The sequence below is a fragment of the Asterias amurensis genome, chromosome 6 (assembly GCF_032118995.1).
Source record: "Asterias amurensis chromosome 6, ASM3211899v1".
In the NCBI taxonomy this organism is placed as follows: Eukaryota; Metazoa; Echinodermata; class Asteroidea; order Forcipulatida; family Asteriidae; genus Asterias; species Asterias amurensis.
The window spans coordinates 22,458,212-22,486,142 of NC_092653.1; the positions used below are offsets into that span (position 1 = coordinate 22,458,212).

Genomic DNA, 27,931 nt, shown 5'->3' on the forward strand with positions numbered 1-27,931 from the left:
AAGGACAAAGGACAAAGGACAAAGGACAAAGGACAAAGGACAAAGGACAAAGGACAAAGGACAAAGGACAAAGGACAAAGGACAAAGGACAAAGGACAAAGGACAAAGGACAAAGGACAAAGGACAAAGGACAAAGGACAAAGGACAAAGGACAAAGGACAAAGGACAAAGGACAAAGGACAAAGGACAAAGGACAAAGGACAAAGGACAAAGGACAAAGGACAAAGGACAAAGGACAAAGGACAAAGGACAAAGGACAAAGGACAAAGGACAAAGGACAAAGGACAAAGGACAAAGGACAAAGGACAAAGGACAAAGGACAAAGGACAAAGGACAAAGGACAAAGGACAAAGGACAAAGGACAAAGGACAAAGGACAAAGGACAAAGGACAAAGGACAAAGGACAAAGGACAAAGGACAAAGGACAAAGGACAAAGGACAAAGGACAAAGGACAAAGGACAAAGGACAAAGGACAAAGGACAAAGGACAAAGGACAAAGGACAAAGGACAAAGGACAAAGGACAAAGGACAAAGGACAAAGGACAAAGGACAAAGGACAAAGGACAAAGGACAAAGGACAAAGGACAAAGGACAAAGGACAAAGGACAAAGGACAAAGGACAAAGGACAAAGGACAAAGGACAAAGGACAAAGGACAAAGGACAAAGGACAAAGGACAAAGGACAAAGGACAAAGGACAAAGGACAAAGGACAAAGGACAAAGGACAAAGGACAAAGGACAAAGGACAAAGGACAAAGGACAAAGGACAAAGGACAAAGGACAAAGGACAAAGGACAAAGGACAAAGGACAAAGGACAAAGGACAAAGGACAAAGGACAAAGGACAAAGGACAAAGGACAAAGGACAAAGGACAAAGGACAAAGGACAAAGGACAAAGGACAAAGGACAAAGGACAAAGGACAAAGGACAAAGGACAAAGGACAAAGGACAAAGGACAAAGGACAAAGGACAAAGGACAAAGGACAAAGGACAAAGGACAAAGGACAAAGGACAAAGGACAAAGGACAAAGGACAAAGGACAAAGGACAAAGGACAAAGGACAAAGGACAAAGGACAAAGGACAAAGGACAAAGGACAAAGGACAAAGGACAAAGGACAAAGGACAAAGGACAAAGGACAAAGGACAAAGGACAAAGGACAAAGGACAAAGGACAAAGGACAAAGGACAAAGGACAAAGGACAAAGGACAAAGGACAAAGGACAAAGGACAAAGGACAAAGGACAAAGGACAAAGGACAAAGGACAAAGGACAAAGGACAAAGGACAAAGGACAAAGGACAAAGGACATTTTCTTGGCCTAGCGGCAGACTTTTTCTTGGCCTAGCGGCAGACTTTTTCTTGGCCTAGCGGCAGACTTTTTCTTGGCCTAGCGGCAGACTTTTTCTTGGCCTAGCGGCAGACTTTTTCTTGGCCTAGCGGCAGACTTTTTCTTGGCCTAGCGGCAGACTTTTTCTTGGCCTAGCGGCAGACTTTTTCTTGGCCTAGCGGCAGACTTTTTCTTGGCCTAGCGGCAGACTTTTTCTTGGCCTAGCGGCAGACTTTTTCTTGGCCTAGCGGCAGACTTTTTCTTGGCCTAGCGGCAGACTTTTTCTTGGCCTAGCGGCAGACTTTTTCTTGGCCTAGCGGCAGACTTTTTCTTGGCCTAGCGGCAGACTTTTTCTTGGCCTAGCGGCAGACTTTTTCTTGGCCTAGCGGCAGACTTTTTCTTGGCCTAGCGGCAGACTTTTTCTTGGCCTAGCGGCAGACTTTTTCTTGGCCTAGCGGCAGACTTTTTCTTGGCCTAGCGGCAGACTTTTTCTTGGCCTAGCGGCAGACTTTTTCTTGGCCTAGCGGCAGACTTTTTCTTGGCCTAGCGGCAGACTTTTTCTTGGCCTAGCGGCAGACTTTTTCTTGGCCTAGCGGCAGACTTTTTCTTGGCCTAGCGGCAGACTTTTTCTTGGCCTAGCGGCAGACTTTTTCTTGGCCTAGCGGCAGACTTTTTCTTGGCCTAGCGGCAGACTTTTTCTTGGCCTAGCGGCAGACTTTTTCTTGGCCTAGCGGCAGACTTTTTCTTGGCCTAGCGGCAGACTTTTTCTTGGCCTAGCGGCAGACTTTTTCTTGGCCTAGCGGCAGACTTTTTCTTGGCCTAGCGGCAGACTTTTTCTTGGCCTAGCGGCAGACTTTTTCTTGGCCTAGCGGCAGACTTTTTCTTGGCCTAGCGGCAGACTTTTTCTTGGCCTAGCGGCAGACTTTTTCTTGGCCTAGCGGCAGACTTTTTCTTGGCCTAGCGGCAGACTTTTTCTTGGCCTAGCGGCAGACTTTTTCTTGGCCTAGCGGCAGACTTTTTCTTGGCCTAGCGGCAGACTTTTTCTTGGCCTAGCGGCAGACTTTTTCTTGGCCTAGCGGCAGACTTTTTCTTGGCCTAGCGGCAGACTTTTTCTTGGCCTAGCGGCAGACTTTTTCTTGGCCTAGCGGCAGACTTTTTCTTGGCCTAGCGGCAGACTTTTTCTTGGCCTAGCGGCAGACTTTTTCTTGGCCTAGCGGCAGACTTTTTCTTGGCCTAGCGGCAGACTTTTTCTTGGCCTAGCGGCAGACTTTTTCTTGGCCTAGCGGCAGACTTTTTCTTGGCCTAGCGGCAGACTTTTTCTTGGCCTAGCGGCAGACTTTTTCTTGGCCTAGCGGCAGACTTTTTCTTGGCCTAGCGGCAGACTTTTTCTTGGCCTAGCGGCAGACTTTTTCTTGGCCTAGCGGCAGACTTTTTCTTGGCCTAGCGGCAGACTTTTTCTTGGCCTAGCGGCAGACTTTTTCTTGGCCTAGCGGCAGACTTTTTCTTGGCCTAGCGGCAGACTTTTTCTTGGCCTAGCGGCAGACTTTTTCTTGGCCTAGCGGCAGACTTTTTCTTGGCCTAGCGGCAGACTTTTTCTTGGCCTAGCGGCAGACTTTTTCTTGGCCTAGCGGCAGACTTTTTCTTGGCCTAGCGGCAGACTTTTTCTTGGCCTAGCGGCAGACTTTTTCTTGGCCTAGCGGCAGACTTTTTCTTGGCCTAGCGGCAGACTTTTTCTTGGCCTAGCGGCAGACTTTTTCTTGGCCTAGCGGCAGACTTTTTCTTGGCCTAGCGGCAGACTTTTTCTTGGCCTAGCGGCAGACTTTTTCTTGGCCTAGCGGCAGACTTTTTCTTGGCCTAGCGGCAGACTTTTTCTTGGCCTAGCGGCAGACTTTTTCTTGGCCTAGCGGCAGACTTTTTCTTGGCCTAGCGGCAGACTTTTTCTTGGCCTAGCGGCAGACTTTTTCTTGGCCTAGCGGCAGACTTTTTCTTGGCCTAGCGGCAGACTTTTTCTTGGCCTAGCGGCAGCCTTTTTCTTGGCCTAGCGGCAGCCTTTTTCTTGGCCTAGCGGCAGCCTTTTTCTTGGCCTAGCGGCAGCCTTTTTCTTGGCCTAGCGGCAGCCTTTTTCTTGGCCTAGCGGCAGCCTTTTTCTTGGCCTAGCGGCAGCCTTTTTCTTGGCCTAGCGGCAGCCTTTTTCTTGGCCTAGCGGCAGCCTTTTTCTTGGCCTAGCGGCAGCCTTTTTCTTGGCCTAGCGGCAGCCTTTTTCTTGGCCTAGCGGCAGCCTTTTTCTTGGCCTAGCGGCAGCCTTTTTCTTGGCCTAGCGGCAGCCTTTTTCTTGGCCTAGCGGCAGCCTTTTTCTTGGCCTAGCGGCAGCCTTTTTCTTGGCCTAGCGGCAGCCTTTTTCTTGGCCTAGCGGCAGCCTTTTTCTTGGCCTAGCGGCAGCCTTTTTCTTGGCCTAGCGGCAGCCTTTTTCTTGGCCTAGCGGCAGCCTTTTTCTTGGCCTAGCGGCAGCCTTTTTCTTGGCCTAGCGGCAGCCTTTTTCTTGGCCTAGCGGCAGCCTTTTTCTTGGCCTAGCGGCAGCCTTTTTCTTGGCCTAGCGGCAGCCTTTTTCTTGGCCTAGCGGCAGCCTTTTTCTTGGCCTAGCGGCAGCCTTTTTCTTGGCCTAGCGGCAGCCTTTTTCTTGGCCTAGCGGCAGCCTTTTTCTTGGCCTAGCGGCAGCCTTTTTCTTGGCCTAGCGGCAGCCTTTTTCTTGGCCTAGCGGCAGCCTTTTTCTTGGCCTAGCGGCAGCCTTTTTCTTGGCCTAGCGGCAGCCTTTTTCTTGGCCTAGCGGCAGCCTTTTTCTTGGCCTAGCGGCAGCCTTTTTCTTGGCCTAGCGGCAGCCTTTTTCTTGGCCTAGCGGCAGCCTTTTTCTTGGCCTAGCGGCAGCCTTTTTCTTGGCCTAGCGGCAGCCTTTTTCTTGGCCTAGCGGCAGCCTTTTTCTTGGCCTAGCGGCAGCCTTTTTCTTGGCCTAGCGGCAGCCTTTTTCTTGGCCTAGCGGCAGCCTTTTTCTTGGCCTAGCGGCAGCCTTTTTCTTGGCCTAGCGGCAGCCTTTTTCTTGGCCTAGCGGCAGCCTTTTTCTTGGCCTAGCGGCAGCCTTTTTCTTGGCCTAGCGGCAGCCTTTTTCTTGGCCTAGCGGCAGCCTTTTTCTTGGCCTAGCGGCAGCCTTTTTCTTGGCCTAGCGGCAGCCTTTTTCTTGGCCTAGCGGCAGCCTTTTTCTTGGCCTAGCGGCAGCCTTTTTCTTGGCCTAGCGGCAGCCTTTTTCTTGGCCTAGCGGCAGCCTTTTTCTTGGCCTAGCGGCAGCCTTTTTCTTGGCCTAGCGGCAGCCTTTTTCTTGGCCTAGCGGCAGCCTTTTTCTTGGCCTAGCGGCAGCCTTTTTCTTGGCCTAGCGGCAGCCTTTTTCTTGGCCTAGCGGCAGCCTTTTTCTTGGCCTAGCGGCAGCCTTTTTCTTGGCCTAGCGGCAGCCTTTTTCTTGGCCTAGCGGCAGCCTTTTTCTTGGCCTAGCGGCAGCCTTTTTCTTGGCCTAGCGGCAGCCTTTTTCTTGGCCTAGCGGCAGCCTTTTTCTTGGCCTAGCGGCAGCCTTTTTCTTGGCCTAGCGGCAGCCTTTTTCTTGGCCTAGCGGCAGCCTTTTTCTTGGCCTAGCGGCAGCCTTTTTCTTGGCCTAGCGGCAGCCTTTTTCTTGGCCTAGCGGCAGCCTTTTTCTTGGCCTAGCGGCAGCCTTTTTCTTGGCCTAGCGGCAGCCTTTTTCTTGGCCTAGCGGCAGCCTTTTTCTTGGCCTAGCGGCAGCCTTTTTCTTGGCCTAGCGGCAGCCTTTTTCTTGGCCTAGCGGCAGCCTTTTTCTTGGCCTAGCGGCAGCCTTTTTCTTGGCCTAGCGGCAGCCTTTTTCTTGGCCTAGCGGCAGCCTTTTTCTTGGCCTAGCGGCAGCCTTTTTCTTGGCCTAGCGGCAGCCTTTTTCTTGGCCTAGCGGCAGCCTTTTTCTTGGCCTAGCGGCAGCCTTTTTCTTGGCCTAGCGGCAGCCTTTTTCTTGGCCTAGCGGCAGCCTTTTTCTTGGCCTAGCGGCAGCCTTTTTCTTGGCCTAGCGGCAGCCTTTTTCTTGGCCTAGCGGCAGCCTTTTTCTTGGCCTAGCGGCAGCCTTTTTCTTGGCCTAGCGGCAGCCTTTTTCTTGGCCTAGCGGCAGCCTTTTTCTTGGCCTAGCGGCAGCCTTTTTCTTGGCCTAGCGGCAGCCTTTTTCTTGGCCTAGCGGCAGCCTTTTTCTTGGCCTAGCGGCAGCCTTTTTCTTGGCCTAGCGGCAGCCTTTTTCTTGGCCTAGCGGCAGCCTTTTTCTTGGCCTAGCGGCAGCCTTTTTCTTGGCCTAGCGGCAGCCTTTTTCTTGGCCTAGCGGCAGCCTTTTTCTTGGCCTAGCGGCAGCCTTTTTCTTGGCCTAGCGGCAGCCTTTTTCTTGGCCTAGCGGCAGCCTTTTTCTTGGCCTAGCGGCAGCCTTTTTCTTGGCCTAGCGGCAGCCTTTTTCTTGGCCTAGCGGCAGCCTTTTTCTTGGCCTAGCGGCAGCCTTTTTCTTGGCCTAGCGGCAGCCTTTTTCTTGGCCTAGCGGCAGCCTTTTTCTTGGCCTAGCGGCAGCCTTTTTCTTGGCCTAGCGGCAGCCTTTTTCTTGGCCTAGCGGCAGCCTTTTTCTTGGCCTAGCGGCAGCCTTTTTCTTGGCCTAGCGGCAGCCTTTTTCTTGGCCTAGCGGCAGCCTTTTTCTTGGCCTAGCGGCAGCCTTTTTCTTGGCCTAGCGGCAGCCTTTTTCTTGGCCTAGCGGCAGCCTTTTTCTTGGCCTAGCGGCAGCCTTTTTCTTGGCCTAGCGGCAGCCTTTTTCTTGGCCTAGCGGCAGCCTTTTTCTTGGCCTAGCGGCAGCCTTTTTCTTGGCCTAGCGGCAGCCTTTTTCTTGGCCTAGCGGCAGCCTTTTTCTTGGCCTAGCGGCAGCCTTTTTCTTGGCCTAGCGGCAGCCTTTTTCTTGGCCTAGCGGCAGCCTTTTTCTTGGCCTAGCGGCAGCCTTTTTCTTGGCCTAGCGGCAGCCTTTTTCTTGGCCTAGCGGCAGCCTTTTTCTTGGCCTAGCGGCAGCCTTTTTCTTGGCCTAGCGGCAGCCTTTTTCTTGGCCTAGCGGCAGCCTTTTTCTTGGCCTAGCGGCAGCCTTTTTCTTGGCCTAGCGGCAGCCTTTTTCTTGGCCTAGCGGCAGCCTTTTTCTTGTATTTTAGGCCTTTTTTGGGAAAACATCATAGGTATCTCTTGACCTTTGACCCCTAACTTTTGAACTTTGACCCCTGACCCCTAACCCCTGAACTTTGACCTTTGACCCCTTTAAAAAAACGTTTATCTCACGTTTGTACAGTCTCTATAGGGTTATTATATTTAAACTATAGACTCAAATAAAGGATTCTTTAATACAAGTTGTTTCTGTTATATCTCTTTCTTTATTTCCTATTCATTATTTATTCATTCTTTATTTCTTAAACAACATCACAAAATGTACTTTAATACAACTGTTTACATAAGTTTAAAGTATTTTAAAGCAAAAAAAATAGACGTAGGAACAGAAGTTGTTAGACGTATGGAGAGAAGTTGTCAGAGGTATGAAGAGAAGTTAATTAGACGTAAGGAGAGAAGTTGTTAGATGTAAGAAGAGAAGTTGTTAGACATATGGAGAGAAGTTGTCAGACGTATGAAGAGAAGTGAATTAGACGTAAGGAGAGAAGTTGTTAGACGTATGAAGAAAAGTTGTTAGACGTATGGAGGGAAGTTGTTAGACGTATGGAGAGAAGTGGTTAGACGTATGAAGAGAAGTGAATTAGACAAAGGAGAGAAGTTGTCAGACGTATGAAGAGAAGTGAATAGACCTAAGAAGAGAAATCGTTAGACGTATGAAGAGAAGTGAATAGACGTAAGAAGAGAAATTGTTAGATGTGTGGAGAGAAGTTGTTAGACGTATGGAGAGAAGTTGTCGGACGTATGAAGAGAAGTGAATTAGACGTAAGGAGAGAAATTGTTAGACGTATGAAGAGAAGTTGTTAGACATATGGAGAGTTGTTAGACGTATGGAGCGAAGTTGTTAGACGTATGAAGAGAAGTGAATTAGACGTAAGAAGAGAAATTGTTAGACGTATGGAGGGAAGTGGTAGTTAGATGTATGGAGGGAAGTGGTAGTTAGATGTGTGGAGAGAAGTGATTTAGACGTAGGGAGAGAAGTGGTTGTTAGACATGAATTTGAAGGGAAATTGAAGATTACCATGAGGAGGGAAGTTGTAGTTTGACGATAAGAATTTGTCCACGATAAAGTGAAAGCAGTCTTTTCATTACAAGAATCCATACAAGAAGACTCCATTGATCCGTGGTCTTCTCAGTTCTCTAATGTCAGCTCCATGAAGGTGCAAGAAGATTGTACCCATGGTCCTGTAAAGACAAAAGATAACGATATATGTACGGTTACAAAAAAGTCAACTTTGAATCAGAGATCGGATAGTATGTTTTACTCAAGTGTAATACTTGACACGAGAGAAGTGGTTAAACGTTAAGAAAAGTGAATTAGACATATTGTGAAAAGTGGTATTTAGATGTATTGAGAGAAGTTGTTGGACTTATTAAGAGAAGCGAAATAGACGTATGGAGAGAAGTTGTCAGACAGAAGAAGAGAAGTGAATTAGACGTAAGGAGAGAAGTTGTAAGCAAATGAAGAGAAGTTGCTAGATGTATGAAGAGAAGTGAATTAGACGTATAGAGAGAAGTGGTTGTATAGATAGAAGTTGTTAGATGTATGGAGGGAAGTGGTTGTAAGACGTATACAGACGTATGGAGAGAAGTTATCAGACAGATAAAGAGAAGTGAATTAGACGTAAGGAGAGAAGTTGCTAGATGCATGGAGAGAAGTTGTTAGACGTATGGAGAGAAGTTGTTAGATGTATGGAGGGAAGCGGTTGTTAGACGTATATAGACGTATGGAGAGAAATTGTCAGACAGATGAAGAGAAGTGAACTAGATGTTAGGAGAGAAGTTGTCAGACATATGGTAGAGAAGTTGTTAGATGTATGGAGAGACGTTGTTAAACATATGGAGGGAAGTGAAATAGACGTATGGAGAGAAGTGGTAGTTAGATGTACGGAGAAAAGTAGTTGTTAGACATATAGAGAGAAGCGAAGTAGACATTTGGAGAAAAGTTGTCAGACAGATGAAGAGAAGTGAACTAGACGTATGGAGAGAAGTTGCTAGATGCATGGAGAGAAGTTGTTAGACGTATGAAGAGAAGTTGTTAAAGGCATGGAGAATGTTGTTAGACGTATGGAGAGAAGTGGTTATTAGACGAATAGAGAGAAGTTGTTAGATGTATGGAGGGAAGTGGTTGTTAGACGTATGGAGAGAAATTGTCAGACAGATGAAGAGAAGTGAATTGGACGTAAGGAGAGTAGTTGTTACACGTATAGAGAGAAGTGGTTAGATGTATGGAGGGAAGTGATTTATACGTACGGAGAAAAGTGGTTGTTAAATGTTTATAGACGTATGGAGAGAAATTGTCAGACAGATGAAGAGAAGTGAATTAGACGTAAGGAGAGAAGTTGCTAGGCTCACGGAGAGAAGTTGTAAGACGTAAGGAGAGAAGTCGTAAGACGTAAGGAGAGAAGTGGTAGGTTAGACATATGAGGGAAGTGGTATTTAGATTAAGGAGAGAAGTGATTTAGACATATGGAGTGAAGTGGTTGTTAGACATAAATTTGAAGGGAAGTTAAAGATTACCATCAGGAGGGAATTGTAGTTTGACTGAAGAATTTGTTGATGAAGTGAAAGCAGTCTTTTCATTAGAAGAATCTGTACAAGATGACTCCATTGATCCGTGGTCTTCTCAGTTCTCTAATGTCAGCTCCATGAAGGTGCAAGAAGATTGTACCCATGGTCCTGTTAAGACAAAAGATAACGATACGTTTACAAAAAAATCAGGTTTGAATCAGAGATTTGGATAGTATGTTTTACTCAAGTGTAATACTTGACAAGAGAGAAGCGGTAGTTAAACGTATAGAAAAGTGAATTAGACATATTGTGAAAAGTGGTATTTAGACGTATGGAGAGAAGTTGTTGGACTTATTAAGAGAAGCGAATTAGACGAATGAAGAGAAGTTGTCAGACAGAAGAAGAGAAGTGAATTAGACGTAAGGAGAGAAGTTGTTAGACGTATGAAGAGAAGTTGCTAGATGTATGAAGAGAAGTGAATTAGACGTATAGAGAGAAGTGGTTGTTAGACGTAAAGAGAGAAGTTGTTAGATGTATGGAGGGAAGTGGTTGTTAGACGTATATAGACATATGGAGAGAAGTTATCAGACAGATGGAGAGAAGTGAATTAGACGTAAGGAGAGAAGTTGCTAGATGCATGGAAAGAAGTTGTTATACGTATGAAGAGCAGTTGTTAGACGTATGGAGACAAGTTGTTAGATGTATGGAGGGAAGTGGTTGTTAGACGTATATAGACGCATGGAGAGAAACTGTCAGACAGATGAAGAGAAGTGAACTAGATGTAAGGAGAGAAGTTGTCAGCCGTATGGTAGAGAAGTTGTTAGATGTATGGAGAGGCATGGTTAAACGTATGGAGGGAAGTGATTTAGACGTATGGAGAAAAGTAGTTGTTAGACATATAGAGAGAAGCGAAGTAGACATTTGGAGAAAAGTTATCAGACAGATGAAGAGAAGTGAACTAGACGTAAGGAGAGAAGTTGCTAGATGCATGGAGAGAAGTTGTTAGTCGTATGAAGAGAAGTTGTTAGAGGCATGGAGAATGTTGTTAGACGTATGGAGGGAAGTGGTTGTTAGACGAATAGAGAGAAGTTGTTAGATGTATGGAGGGAAGTGGTTGCTAAACGTATGAAGAGAAGTCAATTAGACGTAAAGAGAGAAGTGGTTGTTAGAAGTATAGAGAGAAGTTGTTAGATGTATGGAGGGAAGTGGTTGTTAGACGTATACAGACGTATGGAGAGAAGTTATCAGACAGATGAAGAGAAGTGAATTAGACGTAAGGAGAGAAGTTGCTAGATGCATGGAGAGAAGTTGTTAGACGTATGAAGAGCAGTTGTTAGATGTATGGAGAGAAGTTGTTAGATGTATGGAGGGAAGTGGTTGTTAGACGTATATAGACGTATGGAGAGAAATTGTCAGACAGATGAAGAGAAGTGAACTAGATGTAAGGAGAGAAGTTGTCAGACGTATGGTAGAGAAGTTGTTAAACGTATGGAGGGAAGTGAAATAGACGTATGGAGAGAAGTGATAGTTAGATGTATGGAGAGAAGTTATAGCTAGACGTATGGAGAGAAGTGATAGTTAGATGTATGAAAAGTAGTTGTTAGACATATAAAGAGAAGCGAAGTAGACATTTGAAGAAAAGTTGTCAGACAGATGAAGAGAAGTGAACTAGACGTAAAGAGAGAAGTTGCTAGATGCATGGAGAGAAGTTGTTAGACGTATGAAAAGAAGTTGTTAAAGGCATGGAGAATGTTGTTAGAGGTATGGAGAGAAGTGGTTATTAGACGAATAGAGAGAAGTTGTTAGATGTATGGAGGGAAGTGGTTGTTAGACGTATGGAGAGAAATTGTCAGACAGATGAAGAGAAGTGAATTAGACGTAAGGAGAGTAGTTGTTAGACGTATGGAGAGAAGTGGTTAGATGTATGGAGGGAAGTGACTTAGAAGTACGGAGAAAAGTGGTTGTTAAAAGTATATGGACGTATGGAGAGAAATTGTCAGACAGATACTCCCCACCAGGGAGCTGAGATGGTTTAAGGAGTAATTAAGGCCCAGTGACCAGGGGTAATAATGTGAAGCGCTTTGGGACGCCCTCCGGGTGTAAAAAGCGCTATATAAAAACGGGTTATTATTATTATTATTATTATTAAGTGAATTAGACGTAAGGAGAGAAGTTGCTAGACGCATGGAGAGAAGTTGTTAGACGTAAGGAGAGAAGTTGTAAGACGTAAGGAGAGAAGTGGTAGGTTAGACATATGAGGGAAGTGGTAAGTGAGACTGATGGAGGGAAGTGGTATTTAGATTGAGGAGAGAAGTGATTTAGACATATGGAGTGAAGTGGTTGTTAGACATAAATTTGAAGGGAAGTTAAAGATTACCATCAGGAGGGAAGTGGTAGTTTGACTGAAGAATTTGTTGATGAAGTGAAAGCAGTCTTTTCATTAGAAGAATCTGTACAAGATGACTCCATTGATCCTTTGTCTTCTCAGTTCTCTTATGTCAGCTCCATGAAAGTGCAAGAAGATTGGTACCGTGGTCCTGTTAAGACAAAAGATAAAGATATATGTACGGTTACAAAAAAGTCTACTTCGAATCCAAGATTGGATATTATGTCTACTCGAGAGTATTACTTGACATGTGGATGAAGAACTCAAGTATTTTGATCAGGCGTTAAATTCTAGATTAGCTGATCTAAAATTCAACTTGATAAGTTTCAGTAAAGTGTTTTTTGTACACTTTAGGTTTCAAAAACAACTCCCAGTTTTTATGACGATAGTGACAGCCACCTACAAGCTTTGTGAGATGACTGTAATCTTAGTGTAAAAGTGAACAAAAATGTAGTGAGCTTTTTGTTAGGCTGCTAACAAGCCCAGCCTCTGCCTGCCAACGAGCCCAGCCTCTGCCTGCCAACGAGCCCAGCCTCTGCCTGCCAACGAGCCCAGCCTCTGCCTGCCAACGAGCCCAGCCTCTGCCTGCCAACGAGCCCAGCCTCTGCCTGCCAACGAGCCCAGCCTCTGCCTGCCCTCAAGCCAAGCCTCTGCCTGCCCTCGAGCCAAGCCTCTGCTTGATCGAGAGCCCAGCCTCTGCCTGCCCCGAGAGCCCAGCCTCTGCCTGCCCGAGAGCCCAGCCTCTGCCTGCCCCGAAAGCCCAGCCTCTGCCTGCCCGAGAGCCCAGCCTCTGCCTGCTCGAGAGCCCAGCCTCTGCCTGCCCGAGAGCCCAGCCTCTGCCTGCCCGAGAGCCCAGCCTCTGCCTGCTTGAAAGCTCAGCCTCTGCCTGCCACGAGAGACCAGCCTCTGCCTGCCGGAGAGCCCAGCCTCTGCTTGCCCGAGTGCCCAGCCTCTGCCTACTCACGAGCCCAGCCTCTGCCTGCTAACAAGCCCAGCCTCTGCCTGCCCAAGAGCCCAGCCTCTGCCTGCCAACGAGCCAAGCCTCTGCCTGCAAACGAGCCCAGCCTCTGCCTGCCAACGAGCCCAGCCTCTGCCTGCCCTCGACCAAGCCTCTGCCTACCCTCGAGCCAAGCCTCTGCTTGCTCGAGAGCCCAGCCTCTGCCTGCCCGAGAGCCCAGCCTCTGCCTGCCCGAGAGCCCAGCCTCTGCCTGCCCGAGAGCCCAGCCTCTGCCTGCCCCCGAGAGCCCAGCCTCTGCCTGCTCGAGAACCCAGCCTCTGCCTGCCTGAAAGCCCAGCCTCTGCCTGCTCGCGAGCCTAGCCTCTGCCTGCACACGAGCCCCAAAGGAAACTAAATGCTTTTAAAACCTTTTCTTTTTGTGAAAATGTAGAAAAAAATTACTTTTGGGAACAGCCTCTGCCTGCTTGAAAGCTCAGCCTCTGCCTGCCCCGAGAGACCAGCCTCTGCCTGCCGGAGAGCCCAGCCTCTGCTTGCCCGAGTGCCCAGCCCCTGCCTACTCAAGAGCCCAGCCTCTGCCTGCCAACAAGCCCAGCCTCTGCCTGCCCAAGAGCCCAGCCTCTGCCTGCCAACGAGCCAAGCCTCTGCCTGCAAACGAGCCCAGCCTCTGCCTGCCAACGAGCCCAGCCTCTGCCTGCTCTCGACCAAGCCTCTGCCTACCCTCGAGCCAAGCCTCTGCTTGCTCGAGAGCCCAGCCTCTGCCTGCCCGAGAGCCCAGCCTCTGCCTGCCCGAGAGCCCAGCCTCTGCCTGCCCGAGAGCCCAGCCTCTGCTTGCCCCGAGAGCCCAGCCTCTGCCTGCTCGAGAACCCAGCCTCTGCCTGCCCGAAAGCCCAGCCTCTGCCTGCCCGAGAGCCTAGCCTCTGCCTGCACACGAGCCCCAAAAGAAACTAAATGCTTTTAAAACCTTTTCTTTTTGTGAAAGTGTAAAAAAATTTACTTTGGGGAACAAAAATTGTTTTGTTGCTTTCTCCAATAGTTTTTTTATTAATATAAAACGTACCTTGCGCCAATTGTTCTCGCATAACAGTCAAACTGCAGAGATGGCCCTTAAGACTGAAAACATGGGCGACATCTTCAGTTCTCAAACGTCAGCTCCATGATGGCTCAAGAAGATTGTACCCATGGTCCTGTAAAGACAAAAGATAAAGATATATGTACGGTTACAAAAAAGTCTATTTCGAATCCAAGACTTGAGAGTATGTGTACTCGAGTGTATTACTTGACATGTTGATGTAGCACTCGAGCAATTTGATCAAGCGTTAAGTCTATAATAGCTGGTCGTGGAAAATTACTTCTTTCTCGAAAACTACATTACTTCTTCAGAGGGAGCCATTTCTCACAATGTTTTTTACCACCAACCTCTCCCAATTACTCGTTACCAAGAAAGGTTTTATGCTAATAATTTGTTTGAGTAATTACCAATAGTGTCCACTGCCTTTAAGAGTTGAAAATAATTGCACAGTGTTTCAACACGAAGAATAATTCACATGTTTCAACATACCTTAGAAATAGAAGGAGTGCTGCAAAGCTGTCTCAGATATGACAATCCAAGTTGAGCTTGATAAAAACATCTCATGAAGGAAGCTTTTGTCCATGATAAATACTGCTCTTCAACCAGTGAATAACCTGCTTGGGGAAAATTTAAGAAACAGTACAACAGCTCATTAACAATTTGAGAGTTCAAATATCATTAGGGCCCAAAACATTCAGGGACTAAATTATATGGTGAAATAGCATGAAGTTTGAAATTTGTTCGGGACTGAAGACATGTTTGGGGAAAATTTAAGTACTGCACAACAACGCTTTTAAGCGTTGAGACGGCACAGAATCCTCGTGGGTTTAGATTTAGAGTTCAAATAACATTAGACCTGCAGGTTTTTAAAGGTCTCAAAAACATGTTCTTAAGCGGGCATTTACAACATTGGCTTTGGAATAAATTGGTTAGTTTTTGAAGGGCTAGAAAGCATGCTTTGGGAAATTGATCACTGCATATCATCAGCTTTAGAGAATTGAGACGGCACAAAGGGTGATTAAACCACAACAATTGCAGGTCTTTAGGGGACATAAAGACCTTGAACACTATTGGTAATTGTCAAAGACCAGTCTTCTCACTTGCTGTAACATATGCATAAAACAACAAACCTGTGAAGATTTCAGCTCAATTGGTCGTCGAAGTTGCAAGATAATAATGAAAGGAAAAACACCCTGGTCACAGGAAGTTGTGTGCTTTCAGAAACTTGATTTCGTGACCTCAAATTCTAAATCTGAGGTCTCAAAATCAAATTTGTGAAAAATTACTTCTTTCTCGAAAACTACGTCACTTCAGAGTGAGCCGTTTCTCACAATGTTTTATACTATCAACCTCTCCCCATTACTCGTTACCAAGACAGGTTTAAGCTAATAATTTGTTTGAGTAATTACCAATAGTGTCCACTGCCTTTAAGAGTTGAAAATCATTCACAGTGTTTCAACACGAAGAATAATTCACATGTTTCAACATACCTTAAAAAGGAAGGAGTGCTGCAAAGCTGTCTCAGATATGACAATCCAAGTTGAGCTTGATAAAAACATCTTCTCATGAAGGAAGCTTTTGTCCATGACAAATACTGCTCTTCAACCAGTGAATAACCTGCAAACAAAATAACATACGCTGTATTTAACATTTCAACTCAAGTTAACATGCTTGGGGAAAATTTAAGAAACAGTATAACAGCTCATTAACAATTTGAGAGTTCAAATATCATTAGGGCCCAAAACCTTCAGGGACTAGACAACATGAGGAAATCCAAAAAGTCCACAACATTTAAGAGACTGGACAACATCAGCTTTTGAGATCTGAGACGGCACAAAATTCACTGGGTTTCAGTTCGATAGAAGAAAAAACATTTGACCTGCAAGTTTTAAAAGGGACTCAGGAACATGTGCTTTGGGAAACTATCGCAACATTGGCGCAGGGCTAAATTGTACATTGAAATAGCATGAAGTTTGAAATTTTGTCGGGACTGAAGACATGTTTGGGGAAAATTTAAGTACTGCACCACAACGCTTTTAAGCGTTGAGACGGCACAGAATCCTCTTGGGTTTAGATTTAGAGTTCAAATAACATTAGACCTGCAGGTTTTAAAGGGCTCAAAAACATGTTCTTTGGTAAACTTAAGCAGGCATTTACAACATTGGCTTTGGCATAAATTGTATTTTGGAAATAGGTTGGTTAGTTTTTGAAGAAGGGCTAGAAAGAGCATGTTTTGGGAAATTATTGATCACTGCACAACATCAGGTTTAGAGAGTTGAGACGGCACATAAGGGTGATAAAACCACCACAATTGCAGGTCTTTAGGGGACTTCAAACAAGGTGCTTTGGGCAACATTAGAAGACGTCACAGCATTTGCTCAGGAATAATTGTGGATGAAGTATCGTTGTAGGTTGGCAAGTTTTGCTGAACTAGGAAAACCTGTTTTCGGGAAAGTTATGTACTGCACAACAGCTAGGCCTCCAAATAGGTTGGTTAGTTTTTGAAGGGCTAGAAAGCATGCTTTGGGAAATTGATCACTGCACAACATCAGGTTTAGAGAGTTGAGGCGGCACATAAGGGTGATAAAACCACCACAATTGCAGGTCTTTAGGGGACTTCAGAATAGGTGCTTTGGGAAACTTTAGAAGCCGTCACAGCATTTACTCAGGAATAAATTGTGGATGAAGTATTATTGTAGGTTGACAAGTTTTGCAGAACTAGGAAAACCTGTTTTGGGAAAATTTATGTACTGCACAACAGCTTTAGGGAGTTGAAACGGCACATAATCCACTGGGGGCAAAAGCATTACGCTTGCAAGTTTTTAAGGGACTCAAAAAACAATGTGCTATGGGAAAGTTTAGAACACGTCACAGCTTTGGCTCAGGTTGACTAAACAAACATATACGTTTTAGGAAACTTGAGCAGCTGACACAACAGTGGCAAGTTTTCAAGGACTGGTAGTACATGCACATGTGCAAGGGTGAGGCAAATTTCAGAGACGTCACCATCTGGAGCGAATTAAGAGTTGAAAATAAATAACTCACATGTTTCAACATACCTTAGAAAAGGAAGGAGTGATGCAAAGCTGTCTCAAATATGACAATCCAAGTTGAGCTTGATAAAAACATCTTCCGTGAAGGAAGCTTTTGTCCATGATTGATGCCGCTCTTCAACCAATAAAAAACCTGCAAACAAAATAACATACACTGTCATTTAAACTTTTTATCAAAATGTCATTGTGCTTTGGGAAAAATATGAAACAATACAGCAATCGGCTTGTCAACTATTTGAGAAATATCAACAGAGCCAGTGTTGAAGCCATGGTGGGCAGTGCTGGGCAGGCCTGCCCAATGCTCACAATTTTTGCCCAGGACTCTGAGTAAAATACATTGTGCCGCCCAGCACAGATTTCAAAATATTGTCTACTGCGCACAGCTGATGATAAGCTTTTATCTTCCAGTACCCGCTAATCCACCAATCAGATGCTTGAACCGAAGTGTGAATAATATGTTTATGAGCTGAAAGATGGAATGTTCTATTCAACGAGGCAGAGCCAAGTTTTGAATGGAACACTCATCTTCCAACGAATGAAAAAATTTGCACTATTGCACGAATGAAAAACATTCATTATTTGTTTAATACAACATCCAAGTAGATCTTTGTCATTTTGATTGGAGGATACAACTTTCAAAACAAACAAAGCGTAGGCCTGCAATTTTTAATTGTTAAATTACACACGTTTCTGTTGGGTCTGCCTGTTGGATTCAACAGTGACAATGTGCATTCTGTACAGCTTTTTTGAGACACGCAGAAGCAGAATGTAGTATGCCTTACCAAAGACACGCGCACGCAGTGATGTTTTACTCAGCGTGCAATAGTACTTTTCAGATTTAACGTAAAATGCATGGTGAATGGAATGAAAAATGCACGGTGAGTGCATAGCGTGCAATAGTACTTTTATTTGCTAACACATGACGGACAATCCTCCAATCAAATGGCAAGTCTGCTTGGGTGTTATATAATATACAAATAATGAATGTTTATGAGTACAATGGTGCGAATATGTTTATGAGTTGAAAGATGGAATGTTCTATTCAACGAGGCAGAGCCTAGTTTTGAATGGAACACTCATCTCCCAATGAATGAACATATTTGCACTGTTGCACGAATGAAAAACATTCGTTATTTGTTTTATACAACATCCAAGTAGATCTTTGTCATTTTGATTGGAGGATACAACTTTCAAAACAAACAAAGCGTAGGCCTGCAATTTTTAATTGTGAACTTGCACCTGTTTCTTTTGGGTCGACCAGTTGGATTCAACAGTGACAATGTGAGGTCTGTACACAGCTATTTGGAGACACGCGGACGTCGAATGTAGTATGTGAATTGCAGAAACACTGCTGCGTTACCAAAGACACGCGCTCGCAGAGATGTTTTTTACTCAGCGTACAATAGTACTTTTCGGATAGAATGAAAAATGCACGCTGAATGGAACAAGAAATGCACGCTGAGTGATGTAGCATGCAATAGTACTTTTATTTGCTGGCACATGACGGACACTCCTCCAATCAAAAGGATCTGCTTGGGTGTTATATAAAAAGCTATAACCTACTCCCAGTTTTTATATTGCACTCTGGGTATTGTGAGTGTCAATGCGCCACGCTCCGCATAAAGACTGTGCAAAAATTACATTCTAAACTTTGCGCATGCATGCTGGTCGTCGTGAAATAACATTCCGAAATATGCCATTGCATCTGTGCCGCTTGTCATTAAGAATAACTAAATTTTATTATGGCCAACTCCTTGATTAGGAAAATGGCGTACCTAAGCGTTGCTAGGAAGCATGATGCTCCTTTCATTTGTAAACTCTTTGCTAGGCATTCTGCGGACGAAATTGACGAAAAACTGGCCAAGTCAACAGCTATAAATTGGTTCCAGATTTGTTAATGAAGTTGTTGTTGAAGTTTACTTGTTTTCATTGTTTCTTTATAAATGAGGACATGTTTTGGGAAAATTTAAGCACGGCACAGCATCAGTTTTCAAGCATTAAGACAGCACAAAATCCTTTGGGGTTTAGTGTCAGAGTTTTAAAAAAACATTAGACTTGCAAGTTTTAAAAACACCATTAGACTTACAAGTTTTAGAGGTTTTCAGAACAGAGGCTCTGTGATTTTTTGTATGTGAAAGACATTGGACACTAATGGTAATTGTCAAAGAACAGTCTCCTCACTTGCTGTATCTCAGCATATGCATAAAATAACAAGCCTGTGAAAATTTGAGCTCAATCAGTCATCGAAGTTGCGGGATAATAGTGATAAAGAAAAAACACCCTTGTCACACGAAGTTGTGTGCTTTCAGATGCTGGATTTCGAGACCTCAATTTCTAAATCTGAGGTCTCAAAATCAAATTCGTGGAAAATTTCTTCTTTCTCGAAAAGTACTCCACTTCAGAGGGAGTTGTTTCCCACAATGTTTTATACTACCAACCTCTCGTCTCCCCATTACTCGTTACCAAGTAAGGTTATATGGTAATAATTATTTTGAGTAACTACCAATAGTTTCCACTGCCTTTAAAGTTTATTAGGTTTGTGAGTTTTTCGGGATTGAAAAACATGTTTTGGGAATATTAGAGTTCACATGGCACATAATCTACTGGGGTTAAGTTTGAGTTAAAAAAAAAAAATTGTTTAAGGGACTCAAAATCATTCGCCATGGGAAACTTTAGCAGCCCGGCGACACAATGTTGGCAAGTTTTCAAGGACTGTAATTTAAGAATTGAAAATCATTGCACAGGGTTTCAACACTTAGAAGAGATCACATGTTTAAACATACCTTAGAAAAGGAAGGAGTGATGCAAAGCTGTCTCAAATATGACAATCCAAGTTGAGCTTGATAAAAACATCTTCTCATGAAGGAACCTTTGGGCCATGATAAATACTGCACTTCAACCAGTGAATAACCTGCAAACAAAATAACAGTTCAAATATCATTAGGGCCAAAAACATTCAGGGGACAAGACTACATGAGCCTCAAAGCTTAGAGTTTAAAAAACAACTAGGTTGGCAAAATTTGTGGGACTGCCAAACAAGTGTTGAAAAAATATAATCGAAGGATTTGAACCTCGTCTAGCAACCAGGCAATCTTGGTGGTCTAGTTGGTATGACACTGCTCTATAATTTCAAAGGTTGTGGGTTCGACACCCACCCGAGTAAAACGCCTTTTTTTTTCTCTTTTTTTCACAGAATTCAAGTAAGTACTGAGTAAACAGTGCTTACACACGCCGGTGTATGGTTAAGAACCAAAACTGAATATTCTTTATCCCCGACGCAAATTTAACATCTTTAAATCGTTTGCAGTACCCGCTGCTAAAACATAGGATTCAAACTGCATCTAGCCACCGGGCAATCTTTGTGGTCTAATTGGTATGACACTGCTCTATAATTTCAAAGTTCATGGTATCGACACCCACCGAGTAATATGCCTGTGTTTTTTTCTTCACAGAACTCAAGTAAGTACTGAGTATCAGTAAACAGTGCTAAGACACATCAGTGTATAGTTAAAAGCAAAAAATGAATATTCTTTATCCCCGATGCAAATTTAACACCTTTAAATCGTTTGCAGTACCCGCTGCTAAAACATAGGATTCAAACTGCATCTAGCTACGGGGCAATCTTGGTGGTCTAGTTGGTAAGACACTGCTCTATAATTTCAAAGGTCGTGGGTTTGAATCCCACCCAAGTAATATGCCTGTGGGTTTCTTTCACAGAACTCGGGTAAGTACTGAGTAAACAGTGCTAAGACACATCGATGTATGGTTAAAAACCAAAAATAAATATTCTTCATCCCCCCGATGCAAATTTAACATCTTTAAATCATTTGCAGTAGGACTACCCACTGCTAATACATAGGATTCAAACTGCATCTTGTTACCGGGCAATCTTGAAGTATCCCAAGTAATATGCCTGTGTTTTGTTTTCACAGAACTCGGGTAAGTACTGAGTAAACAGTGCTAACACAAATCGGTGTATGGTTAGATACCAAAAGTGAATATTCTTTATCCCGATGCAAATTTAACATCTTTAAATCGTTTGCAGTAGGCCTACCCGCTGCTAAAACATAGGATTCGAACTGCCTCTAGCCACCGGGCAATCTTGGTGGTCTAGTTGGTATGACACTGATCAATAGCAGAGGTCATGGGTTCGAATCCCACTCAAGTAATATGCCTGTGATTTTTTTTTCACAGAACTCGGGTAAGTACTGAGTATACAGTGCTAACACACATCAGTGTGAGTAAAAACCAAAAATGAACATGTTGAGATACACCAAGTGAGAAGACTGGTCTTCGACAACTACCAAAGGTGTACAATGCCTTTAAATAAGTGGATGTTTTACAAAAGTTAACTGTTAAAGATACTTTTTTTTGTGAGAAAGGAGAAACTACATCACCTAGATTGTAAAAGCTGGAATCGCCCCTTAACCATAATTTAAATTAAAAAAAGTTACAAGTTTGTATGGTGTTTAACAAGGAACAGTTTCACAGTTTCACAAAAGCAGGTTCCTATTTCTTATAAGCCTGCGAGGCTACCCAAGAAGCAAGTTCGACTAGCTTTCAGCACTCTCCGTGTTTCTACACAGTGGCTAGTGACTAAACTGAGGCATGTGGGGGATTTGTACAGTGTGGTCATGGTGGTTGGTCATGTCTTTTTATCAACATGTGTAGTAGGAATATTAAATTTGTTTTTTTACCCATACACCGATGTGTGTAATTAGCACTGTATACTCGGTACTTTCCCGAATCCTGTGAAAAAACATCACAGGCATGTTACTCGGGTGGGATTCGATCCCACGACCCTTGCAATTCTAGAGCAGTATCTTACCAACTAGACTACCGAGGTTGCCCGGTAGCTAGAGGCTGTTTGAATCCTATGTTTTGGTGTTGTCATTTAGCCTTCGAGAAAGACTCTGCTAGGGTCGAAACGTCAGGCCATTAACTATTTTTTGCACCTATGTTTTGGCAGCGGGTACCGCAGCGATATAAGAGATGTTAAATTTGCATCGGGGATGAAGAATATTAGTTTTGGTTTTTTTACCCATACACCGATGTGTGTTAGCACTGTATACTAAGTACTTTCCCGAGTCCTGTGAAAAAATATCACAGGCATGTTACTCGGGTGGGATTCGAACCCACGACCCTTGCAATTCTTGAACAGTGTCTTACATGTGTAGGGTTACTTCTCAAGACCTGTGAGGGTTGCAATCACAATTGGCTATCCTATGAGCTCCTCAGGGCTGTATACTCCCTAATGGGATGTTATTGGCCCAATGACCAGTGGACTAATGTAAAGGGCATTGATACAGTTTATTGTGAAAATGCGCTATTTAAGAATGTGTTATTATTATGAGAAAATGTTATAAGTTTTTAACTCACCATGATCATACCTCATCGCATCCTCTCCGTGTCTCGGACCTCATCACCAAACTGACTGTATGACTGTAAGGTCCGACTATACCAAAATTATCTGGAAGTGAAAAGGAAATTGTGCACATCATTATTATGGTGACCTAATTTATTTTTAATGATTATATGTATGACTGATGTGGAGAGAGGCAATGAAAGGGTAACTATAACGAATACCCAAATAAGGCGTACGTGTATATTGTGGTCACCTGGATGATATATGAGCCCTATTTTTTAAAGACAGTGGACACTATTGGTAATTGTCAAAGACCAGTCTTCTCACTTGGTGTATCTCAACATATGCATAAAATAACAAACCTGTGAAAATTTGAGCTCAAACTGTCATCAAAGTTGCAAGATAATACTGAAAGAAAAAACACCCTTGTCAAACGAAGTTGTGTGCTTTCAGATGCCGGATTTTGAGACCTCAAGTTCTAAATCTGAGGTCTAGAAAACAAAATTTGTGGAAAATTACTAGGGAGCCGTTTCTCACAATGTTCTCTTTCCCAAGTAAGGTTTTGTGCTAATAACTATTTTGAGAAGTTACCAGTAGTGTCCACTTCCTTTAAGAGAGCATCTCAAAGTTACGCATGTTCTGTATGCATCTACAATTGGTCAGTGCATCTTCATTCTTGACCCCCAGGAATCTGGGGTCAACTAAGCGATTCTAAGTGTGGGGAGTTGGTTTCTTGTGGTATTTGATGCGATTATTTCCCTGGTGAAGTAATGCAAGTACGTGTAAAAAAAATGACTTGAGGTTTCAATGATGCACCCTGCTGGAAAGGAATTTGAAGTTGGCAGGTCCTTAAGATATTTTATTTTAGGAATCAGATTATTAGTAAAATGGAAACAATCGCATGCATTACAAATATTGTGATATATGTAGACCAATAAAAAAGTCTATAGCTACTGTTTTGCTCTTCAAATATGATGTATAACTGATATTGGTTCTAGCAGGACAAATTGAAACGAGCATACCTTAAGTTTTGTGATCTGTTGAGAAAAAAACAATAAAAAAGGTCTACTAACTATTTTGCATTTTATATATGACGTGCAACTGATATTGGTTGATATTTTTGAGAATTTGTAACTCCACAACAGAACTAACATATAAACAATGTAGAAGGGAAATTAAACATGTGATACTGACTTTTTTTGCAATTTACTAAAAAAGTAAGGCTTTAATTATTGTTATTTACATTCCAGTTTAAAGGCAGTGGACACTATTGGTAATTGTCAAAGACTAGCCTTCACGGTTGGTGTATCTCAACATATGCATAACTTACATGTGAAAATTTGAGCTCAATCGGTCATCGAAGTTGCGAGATAGTAATGAAAGAAAAAAACACCTTTGTCACACGAAGTTGTGTGCGTTTGGATGGTTGATTTCGATACCTCAAGTTCTAAACTTGAGGTCTCGAAATCAATTGGGGGAAAATTACTTATTTCTCGAAAACTATGGCACTTCAGAGGGAGCCGTTTCTCACAATGTTTTATACCATCAACCTCTCCCCATTACTCGTCACCAAGAAAGGTTTTATGCAAATAATTATTTTGAGTAATTACCAATAGTGTCCACTGCCTTTAATAAACCTCAGCATAGTACTTGATGACAAAAGAAACCAATTTTTTGTAGACTGGTTAATTTTAGGACAAAGTTTGAGATAAAGCTAAATGGTAAGCAAATTTTCGTGCTTATAGGCTATTGACCCAATTCACCAGGGCCCAATTTCATAGCGCTGCTTAGTGGCTGATTTTGTGCTTACTGTGCATATTCTATTTCATAGCGCTGCTAACCCTATCAAGCACAGGAAAAGGCATGCTAACCTTCCGGTGCTTACCGCACGAAAATAAATGACGTCACAATGCAAATCCAGGGTAAACACGCAATTTGGCCGCCCAATTTTTCTGCTAACCTGTGAAATACGCTAAGGCTTAAGCAATTTTTTTTCTGCGTCAGTAAGCACGCAAATTTGCTTACTGTTAAGCAGCGCTATGAAACTGGGCCCTGATGTCATCATCAGAATAATCTTGGATGCGCCACTTCAGATCTGGCAATGTCACTGTGCATTATTCATTGAAGTGCGCATTTTAGGCATCGCGGCATTTACACGTAAACTTATTGCCCACCAAAATGGTGAAGTGTTGCACAGTCGCCGCATGTGACATGCGAGCAAGGGGTAAATTTGCTTACAATTTAGCAGTGCTATGAAGCTTGCATTGTATGCTCAGGGTTAGCAGCTCTATGAAAGGGGAACCCGCGCAGATAGCTGGTTTAGGGCAAAATCAGCCATTAACCGGGCCCAGTTTGTAGTGATCAAATTCAGCTTGGCAGAATTGAATGGAAGACTTTTTTTGCTGCATGTATAATACAGCAGAAAAACAGCCTGTTATAGCGCCGCAAGGTGGGTTTGGTTAGCATGATTTTTTTCTTCCATTACTATCTAATTGCAACTTTGACGACCAATTGACTGAGCTCAAATTTTTCACAGGTTTGTTATTTATTTTTGTGCATAACTAATTCTAAGACACACCAACTGAGAAGACTAGTCTTAGACAATTACAAATACTGTCCATACAGTGTCTTTAAAGCCCATTTTATTTTATATTTTAAGTTAGCACAAAAAATGTCCTTTACCTTTAAAAATAAGCAGCACTCAGAAATTTAAAGAGGTGCGTGGTGGTATCATTGATCAAGGTAATATCATAAATGGCCGAGTGTGACTTTTCACTCATCACCCAAAACATAATTGTATATATATTTACTAACCATTGTTTGCAAAAATAATTGAGTCTGAGAAAGAAAAAAAAAACGGTACAATCTCTATCACTATCACTGTATCACTATTGGAAGTGTCGTGGCCGAGTGGTTAAGAGCACCGAATTCAAACTCTGGTGTTTCTGATCAGCAGAGTGTGGGTTTGAATCCCAAGCCGTGACACTTGTGTCCTTTAAGCAAGACACTTAACCATTGCTTCGTCCTTCGGATGGGACGTAAAGCTGTTGGTCCCATGGGTTGTGTAACGCATGTAAAAGAACCTGAGCACTTATCAAAAAGAGAAGGGGTTCGCCCCGGTGTTCCTACCTGTGGCTACTTAATGCTCCGTAGCACCTTGTAAATCCTTATAAGTGCTGCATAATTGGGTCTCAGAATCCATCACTGCAATACCTATCTTTGAAAGTTTGTATATTGACCCCTTGCACGCGCGTTACACGCGGTGACTGATACCACGCTCACCATGTTGGTGGGCAGTTACGTGTATTAACGCCACGTCGCCTAAAATGCGCACTTCACTGCATAACGCACAGCATTCTATGCATAGAGTTATATATGAAAACGCACAGTGAAATTGCCCACCAGTATGGTGCATTCAAGATTTTTCTGATGATGACGTCAGGTGAAATGGGTCAATAGTCAGCGCCTTGAGTACATTGTTTGGCCGGTAGATACGTGCGCTATATAAGACTTTGATTTTATTATATTACTATTAGCACTGCAAGCTGTACATGGTAACTTACTGGTGTGGCCATACACTAACTATATGAATCAAAGTTAGATGACTGTTTACAATTTTTACAACTACATGTACAATTCAATGGAAGGTATGCATAATATTTTCATTTATTTCGACTTAATTAAATGGCATTTATTTTAAGTCTCCATTTGTTGCTGTTATCTATTGTTGGTCTGTTGTTGCTGAGCATTTAGGGAATATTTATTTATCAAGTTAACCCATCACAAACAATGCGTCCACCCATCAGTGGCTTTTCAAATGTTGCGCCCTCCTCGTTAAAAACCTCAAAGTTTACCAACAATACTCTAAATATTAATTTAAGTTTCCACAAAGATAACATGATCAACTTACCAGTATCAGTTTTGCCATAATTCTAGCTACGAAACTGTTCGCCAAAAGAACAAAAACGTCGATTGGATTCCAATCTGGAACGGGAGGTCTTCGTCATCCATTTTTCTGGTAATAAAATGGCGGCAACCTGGTGCCCTTCGGTGTTTCAGGGTGCACTAGTGTACTTACTGTAGCGCGACGTCAGGGCGCTGCGACAGCAGTGGCTACGGCATAGCTATGGCAAAAAAAAAAAAAACTTTTTGGGGGGTGGTGGTTTATTTTAGGTGGTGGGTGAGGGGGTTGCAACTGTTAAACTCTGTGGTTTTATGTGTGAAAACAAACGTGTTCATCATTATTATTTCTTTATATTATTTCTTGTATTACTCCGGTTGAAATAAGAAGGATTCTGCCGAGTAACCAACGTAAACGTAAACGTAAACGGAAGATTTTTTTTGTTTTTTGTCCAGTTGTCAAACAGTAGACCTACAAGATAAGTAATCTAATGATTTAAATACTGTCCAACTTGACACAACCGCCTTTACCTTCCAAAATCACCATAATTCAATCAAAGGTCTATATGGGCTAAAATACCGCACAATGCAGTTGAAACTGCTATTTAACTTCCTCCATAACCAGAAATATGTCAAATCGAAATTGAAATTTTTAGATCAGCCTTATGCCAAAAACACCCCAAAGTGTTTCCAGACTAATCATGAACGAAAATGCTGGAAGAAGGTTTGGCCTAAATTTTCAAGGGGGGGGGGAATTAAGGTTGGCTTGGATTTTCGATGACTAAACATGGTTTTCTCCCTGGGAGATCATGCTGTACCCATATATTTCCAGGATGCTAAAATGCAAAGATGGATAATACTCGCAGCCGCCGTTTCATTAATTGTCCCAAATTACTCAAACAAAATCTCTCTGGACGGTCTAAATCAAGTACTCAGTGGGGGCCCCATATTAACTCTAATGTTTCTAAGACTTCAAGAATATCAGTTTTTGTAGGCGTATACAGCCCTACAGTTCGTTCAAAAGACTCAGTTTCCCTCACATTACTTTTTAAATCTTTTGCAGACCATGCACTTCTCCGGCTTGGTATCCATTTCAATCTAATCACATAAATAGTTTTCTCGAAAATGTTCAACGTAGATTTACCAGAGCTTGTTTTAATTACAGACGGGATGTAAGTTACCAAGATAGCTTAACCATTCTTCAACTTCCCCCCATTGCTAACCGGTACAAATATCTTCTTCTGTTTTTTATTTTTTATTTTAATTGCCTCCACCAAAGGGACGGTATTTATTTTATTTTTTTTCCACGGAGGACTTTTTTTATTCACACTTAAGACCACTCCTCATAATTACAAACACGCTGAAAATACGTAACATTAAAGGCAGTGGGACGGTATTGAGCAGGGGTCAATTTCACAAAGGTAGTCCTAACTTAGGACTAGTCCTAAGCAATGCTAAGAGATAGGACTGGTCCTAAGTTAGGACCAGTAACTCATCCTAACTTAGGACTGGTCCTATCTCTTAGCATTGCCTAGGACTAGTCCTAAGTTAGGACTACCTTTGTGAAATCCACCCAGGTGTCCCAGGGAATTCGGTCACCCATTGGGAAATTAACATGGACTGGATAGGAAGATTCAAAAGAGGGCGCCATCAGGAGTAGTTTGTACACAGTTTGCCATTGGGTGGACTGAACCTCCAGGGGGGGGGGGGGGGGGGGGGGGGACGACACCAGAATATCCCGCCACACCGAAACTGCTTCCAAAAACCAACTACTTTCCTTACATTTGGAATACCTTGGCATTCTAAATACAATTTATAACCACGGTTGCCATAGAACTTTCATTATTCCAAAAACATTTTGTGCACTGTCCCCATTATTTCTCAAAATTTAGCAAAATGTATAATTAAGTTAGTTAAAACAAGGCATGGGCAGGAGCTACTGCACCGTTTACGAGAAAAAAAAGATAACACCTTAAAAGTTTAGCAACATTTCTATTTCAGAGACATTGCTGAGAGTGAGAGACAGTAAAAAAAACCACCCAAATAATTAAGTTAGTTAAAACAAGGCATGGGCAGGAGCTACTGCACCG

General features: G+C 43.2%; 1 long non-coding RNA gene across 1 annotated transcript; it reads right to left on the reverse strand.

Annotated features, from left to right (window-relative positions):
• Nucleotides 1-6,919: 6,919 nt before the first annotated feature.
• LOC139938742 (uncharacterized) lies at nucleotides 6,920-25,970 on the reverse strand. The gene is made up of 10 exons (XR_011786192.1): nucleotides 25,852-25,970; nucleotides 21,956-22,046; nucleotides 19,360-19,487; nucleotides 16,583-16,709; nucleotides 15,014-15,140; nucleotides 14,013-14,137; nucleotides 13,512-13,638; nucleotides 11,488-11,647; nucleotides 9,120-9,278; nucleotides 6,920-7,784 (listed from the first exon to the last, which is right to left on the reverse strand). It is a non-coding gene; the product is annotated as an uncharacterized lncRNA (long non-coding RNA).
• Between the last annotated feature and the right edge of the window lie 1,961 nt (nucleotides 25,971-27,931).